General features: G+C 45.9%; 1 non-coding gene across 1 annotated transcript; it reads right to left on the bottom strand.

Annotated features, from left to right (window-relative positions):
• Positions 1-5,148: 5,148 nt before the first annotated feature.
• On the bottom strand, positions 5,149-5,232 carry Trnal-cag (transfer RNA leucine (anticodon CAG)). Its single transcript has one exon. It is a non-coding gene; the product is annotated as a tRNA-Leu (tRNA).
• Positions 5,233-6,294: the final 1,062 nt, after the last annotated feature.

Raw genomic sequence — 6,294 nt, 5'->3', positions numbered from 1 at the left:
CTATCCGCTATGGCGTTTCACTGGCATAACTGCTGCACGGCTTCCATCGTTAGTGATCTGCCGCATCTGGCCGCGTAATGACGTGTTTCTTGAAAAGAATGTTCAAGCTAGCATAAGAATTCATCGCTGGAACCGAGAACAGTCTGCCTGGAAACTACCCATGAAAGCGGATTAACATTGACGTGTGCACAGGTGAGTAAACAAGCAGTACTCCGCTTTTTCAACTTTGAATTTCTTTGCGTGCGAGGCGGATAAAACAGGTTCTTGTAGTCATTTCTTAAAAGTGGAAAACAGTGATTATTTCTCTTCAAAGGCAATTCAAACGAGGCTCTTGTTATTTTGAGACGTTGCTAAAATTCCTAACATGGAGTACAGCGTAAATGCCAAATAGTTCTTGCTGTTTCGGTATAAAGGATCCACCGCGATAAATTCACTGCACATTAGTGACAAATGTACTTCCGGGGATGTAGTTAGATTGATTGCAATTGAGACATAATAAAGTGACTGTTTATTACTAGTATCTGGCAGAAACAATTGTCATCTAATCGAGGCTTGACTAAGCAAAGCCCACACAAGGACAATATTGAAAGTAATGCACATGCAAAACAGTGTTGTCTGTGTTTTTGCTGTCATGGAGCGTTTTGTGCACTGTCTCCTCAGTCAAACATGAATCACAAACTCAACCACGCTTCCACCATAGTAATTGAGACTATTTTTCCTTTTGACTCCAGCCTCCAAGACGCTGCTCATGTTTGTTCACCCTTTTAGTCTCTATTATATCTGGACGTACAAGTCAACAGTGAATGTATCACCACTGGAAGTAACAAGGGCGAGAATCCTCACAAGGTATGTTTCTGAATACCCCTCATATAATCGTGATTTATTCATTTATTTGACTAACTTTTGCTTCACAATTTTTTGTTTGCATGTTTGTCATGGCTTCATCATTTCTCTTTTCAGGAATATGGACAAAAGAGATTATCTGCAAGCTGCCAACGCCAAGCCATAAGAAGCTCAATGGTCACCCTAATGACAACAGAACTCCGTGCCTAAAGATGAAATGTTTGCAAGTTTACCAGATTAGATGAAAGTGAGCCTGATCAGGATACAGTAGTCTACAGTTGTGTATCATATCGAGCGGGAATGTTAAAATTTGACATAGACGCTTATTGATTTTAAGGACGTTTTATGACAAACCGAGAAGTAACATGTTGAGTTCCAACGTGTTTCTTTTCCAGGCAATATAGCCATGACGACCAGAACAGAAACAATGTAGCAAACTCCTACTTGGTAATGCACTAATTCCGTTATCTGTTCTTTGCAAATCAGCTTGGCGGGCATTACCACCAAGTATCACATGCTCCCTCCCAACAATTTGTTACATAAAAATGCAAAGAATTTTAAAGCGATAAAAAACGCTCAATGCAATTTTGAGGAAATGATACTTCATGTTGACTGAATCTCTGGCAGTTACTCGTACATGGTTCATGTACAGTTAGCAGGAAATCAATTACTAGGCTAGCTCTGCACCGTAAGAAAAGAGATAGCTAGAAAAGGCAGGCTCACACAATCGGTCTATTTCACACTTCACAACATGACAAATCACTAAAAACAATTTTTCTTTCTCTTCAAACGACAAGTGACAAACCTAAGCACAGTGTGTCCCCAAAAAGATTTCAAATATATACACAGCATAAGTTCGACTTAACCTTCAGCCAATCAACAGTAGACGAGCAAGGGAAGCCTCAGCGTGGGAACTTCTCTTCGTTTCGGTCCTCACAAATATATATTTGCTTGTTGAAACGTTGGCTCCAGGCTGAGGCTTCCCTCGATCACCTCTGTTAATTGAAGTGTTCATCTCCTTGCAACCTTTTTCCTTGCTTGAATACATAAATGATATTTTTTTTTCAACATGGAACAGTGAAAACTGTATTCTCGGCCCCAGAAAAACTTTCAAAAGCCTGCACCCAGGTAGGAAAAAGGAGCGAAATTGCCTTTTCCGGACGTCAAGGCGTATGCCAAGTGAAGCACTTATGTTCCGTCGGTTTCTTATAATGTAGGCATCGTTTACCAGATAGATGTCGTGCCGAAAATCTTACCTAGGGCAAAGTGGAAGGTGCGTAAAGCCATACCTTCGAGAACACGCCAATAACTGTCCCTGAAAAAGTTAGAGGCACTTGAAAGTCTCCTTACGTGCATTGAATGCGGAAGAATTCTGACTCTTCGCTTTGATATTTTTCACTTGGTCATGTGCTCGAATTGAGCAAAGTCAATTTTGAGGGTGGGCCACCCAAATTTCTGCGGTAGACCAAGTCAACTTTGGGAGTGGGCCAAGGTCGGTTTTGAACATGGGTCAACTCAATTTTCGAATTGGGCAAAGTCAATTTTGAGGCTGGGCTAAGTCTATTATGGGAATGGGCTAGGTCGGTTTTGAACGTGGGTCAACTCAATTTTCAAATTGGGCAAAGTCAATTTTGGGGTGGGCCACGGAAATTTCGGGGGTGGGCCAAGTGAATTTTGGGAGTGGGAGTGGGCCAAAGTCGGTTTCGAACGTGGGTCCACTAAATTTTCGAATTGGGCAAAGTCAATTTTGGGGGTTGGCCACCGTAATTTTCGGGGCGGGCCAAGTAAATTTTGGGAATGGGCCAGGTCGGTTTTTAATGTGGGTCAACTCAATTTTCGAATTGGCAGAGTAAATTTTGGGGGCGGGCCACCTAAATTTAGGGGGTGGGCCAAGTCAGTGTTGAACGTAGGCCAAGGTTGGTTTTGAACGTGGGTCAACTAAATTTTCGAATTGGGCAAAATCATTTTTCTTTAGTTGTAACCCACGGCGTCGGACTTCACTACGGGATTTTGCAGTGCGAGCCGCAACATGTCCAGCACCGGTAACGTGACGTCATCACTTGGTCATGTGGGTTTCGGTACCATCGGATGTTAACGCCAGGCACCTGCCGGATTTTCCGCTTCATGGTGCACAAAAAGCTTTCGCATTAAGAACGCAGCTCTCTCCCAACTGGATGTACGTTGCTGAAAGCGCGGATGCACCCCAACGTTTCCAGCGCACGGACCCTCACAAGGGGAAGGGAACAATCTAACCGCGGGATAGCTGAAGAGTTTTATATGAGAAAACTAAAAGAAGAATGCATAAGCCAACCGTCAAGAGCCCTCACAGATCTGTTTTTGTAACTGTGCAGCGCGGTCAGTGATGGAAGCGACATTTTACTTTTACAGCAGAGCTGTTTAAGGCTCGCTATAAAAGAATATTAGGTCGGTCTCGTTGTCGCGCGCAGCATTGCCGAGCTGGGAGAGCGTGAGCTGAGAGAGAGAGCGAAGTTTGAGCTCGAGCTTGTGCTGAGCGCGCGCTCGTGCCACTGCTCCCGCGTTTGTCGTAATCTGCGTCCACAGCTGGCTGCGTTGCCGCTAATCATTCCAGCGTATAAGTTCACTTCTCTTCTGTCGTGGTAATAAGAAGGCCCCGTTTACGGGGGTATGAGCCATTCGTGAGCAAATGACGCGTTTGAGCAACGCCGCCGCGAACGCGCTCGGGAAAGACTCGTCGTCGACGTGCCGATTCTAGCGTGAGGGCTTCCGAAGCCCAGGCGAAACGTCAGCGAAGAGCCGCGGACCCCGAGTTGAGGGAGCGCGATGTTGAGGCCAAACGTCAGTGAAAAGCCGCCTACTCCGAGTTGCGGGAGCGCGATATTGAGGCCAAACGTCAGCGTCGTCTTGCCCTCCTGGAGCCCTACAACGGTGGTGCACGCCTCGGCAACGCTAGCGCCAACTTCCCCGGTTTCAACGCGAGTTTCTCAACCGGATCGTTCATGATAGACATGTTCGGATGGGTGGTGCCGAACGACGATACGCCCATTCTCATCGTGGAGGCAATATTCACTGCAGCAGGCTTGCTTTGCTTGCTTGCTTGCTTGCTTGCTTTCGAGAGTGGCTCGTACCCACTATGGGGGATTGGCCAAGAATCGGGTGATTGAAGGAAAACAATATCGGAGTCTAATAAGGATCACTTTTGAAGAAGTTTTAATGACTAAAGGAATTTATGCATATAAAGCTACAGCAGGCCCACCATAGTCTCCTTCTTCATGGGGTTTTACGTGCCAAAACCAGTCCTGATTATGAGGCACGTTGTAGTGGAGGGCTCCGGATTAATTTTGACCACCTAGGGTTCTTTAAACCTCAGCGGTTGATCACGCGGTTAAAGTTTCTCGTCTTCATTTTCCCAGCGCCGTTTCGGAGCTAGGTTGGGAGCAGTTACTAAGAAAAAACAAACAAAATGTCGCAGTTTCACCCGAAAGGCAAAGCATCAATTGCGATAGTAAATTAGTAGAGCTATAGGGAGTAAGGATAGTAGTTTTATCAGCTATACCGGCTCTCCGCGTCGGGCGCGTTGCAATAGAAGCGAATGTGACAGCCGTAATTGCATTGTCCGCCGCTTGGCTGTGCCGAACGGCGCTAGCCATCGGCGATGGAACGCGTCGGCTTGCATGCGCGACGGCGTTCCAAGCGCTTTCCTGACGCATTTGATATGCCGATGCCAGACAACAGCCCCCGACATGTGGCGCCGCGGCGGATCACACCGTTTTATTCGATGCACTGCCGTGTCGGGCGCGTTGCAATGGGAGCGAATGTGACAGCCGTAGTTGCATTGTCGGCCGCTTGGCTGGGCCGAACGGCGCTAGCCATTGTATTGTGAACTTTGAAATGAGGTATTGTGAACTTTGAAATAAAATCATACATCATCAATATTTGCTTAAGCATTTACTTATTACGATCCAAGAGCTTCCTTTTGCACGTGCTGTGGCAATTTTAATGGTAAGGAAAGTGACCGCCGACCGGCACAGTAAAATTGTGATGCATGACGCTGTTGTGCAGGCATATGCAGATAGCGAGAGCACTGGGCGCTTTCTCACGTTTGTTACGTGGCGAAGTCAGCATTTATCTGAAACGGCGGCCGCGCGATTATGCATCACTATCACGATCAGTTCAGCTCTGATTTGTACGTTAACCAGCCGTCAAACCGAATAATTACTTCCAAACCCCAATTTGTAGATTAAACTACCATTCCCAGGTTATTCGCGCTGATATTTATCCGTTGTCACTGTACAAAGATAAAACTAAACTGCAAAAAAAAAGTTATGTCAGAAGTGGGATTCGAACCCACGCCCGGAAGACCGGACTGCGACCTGAACGCAGCGCCTTGGACCGCTCGGCCATCCTGACATGCTGTGCAGGGTCGCGGGAATTTCTACAGAGCAGAGGCAGGGTAAAATGCTGCGCCAGTGCTTTTTGTCATGGCATAAAGTATGCTTGTAAAGAGAACGTGCTTTAAGTTTCTTTCACGTCTTCCATAGTTTCTTGTCAGATTTTGAATTGCTCTTGCGTGTCACCTCACAGCACAGTAGCTGTTTTTGGACGTTTGGACGTGGTGAACGATGTCCTCGAACGGGGAATGGCGATTGTGGACAAGATTGGTAGAGTTTGCAAGAGAAGCTCCGTGTACTCTACAATAAATCGTTAGATGGCGCGCTTTATGAAGCCTCCGGCGAGACGTCCTAGGAGATTCAATCGCAGGGAGCGAACCCTAGTCGTTTTTCCTCATATCCCGCGCTCTTTTTAATGGGCGAAGAGCCTCGTACCCTAACTGATCGAAGATTTTAAATTGATCTATTTGGCTTTTTACTTTTTTACTGCCATAGCCAAGTCTCCTATATAGGAGGCTATATACTTGTATGCTACTGTGCATACCTGTGACAATGGCCTGGGTTCAAAGCTATACGCTGAATTTTTTTTATGAATTTGGTCTTAACTGAAAATGGCCAGTGAAACGGTGATCGGTTTGGATGCTCCGATGCTGGCGATATGTCACCTGCCGCCTCTGCAATATTTTTACTCCTTTATGGAGGTAGAAGGTTTTGGGGATAGGAGATGCTCGGATGAACTCGGTCAGCTTACAGAGGGTAGGGTGTCCTCAATGCACATGCCTTTTGGGTATATCCCTCGCTTGCGGGCGAGTAGGATATATAGTGATACAGAACTATCGATAGTAAAAGAACTGAAAGTTGAGCGAGTTGGTAGCTGTTCATCTGATAGGATGATATGATGATATATGTGCGCTGCAGTTTCAAGATGAATATCGATAGTTGTATCGATACAATCCACAGTTGAGTCACTATCGAATTATCGACGGTTAAAAAACTATCGATAGCGCTATCGATAGTAATTTTGATAGTACTATCGATAGCATGAAATCAACCGCGCGAACTCATTGCCGCATAAACTTGG

This window comes from Dermacentor silvarum, chromosome 8, assembly GCF_013339745.2.
Source record: "Dermacentor silvarum isolate Dsil-2018 chromosome 8, BIME_Dsil_1.4, whole genome shotgun sequence".
Lineage (NCBI taxonomy): Eukaryota > Metazoa > Arthropoda > Arachnida > Ixodida > Ixodidae > Dermacentor > Dermacentor silvarum.
The sequence above is the reverse complement of the archived record's forward strand: the minus strand, read 5'-3'. Positions and strand labels throughout refer to the sequence as shown.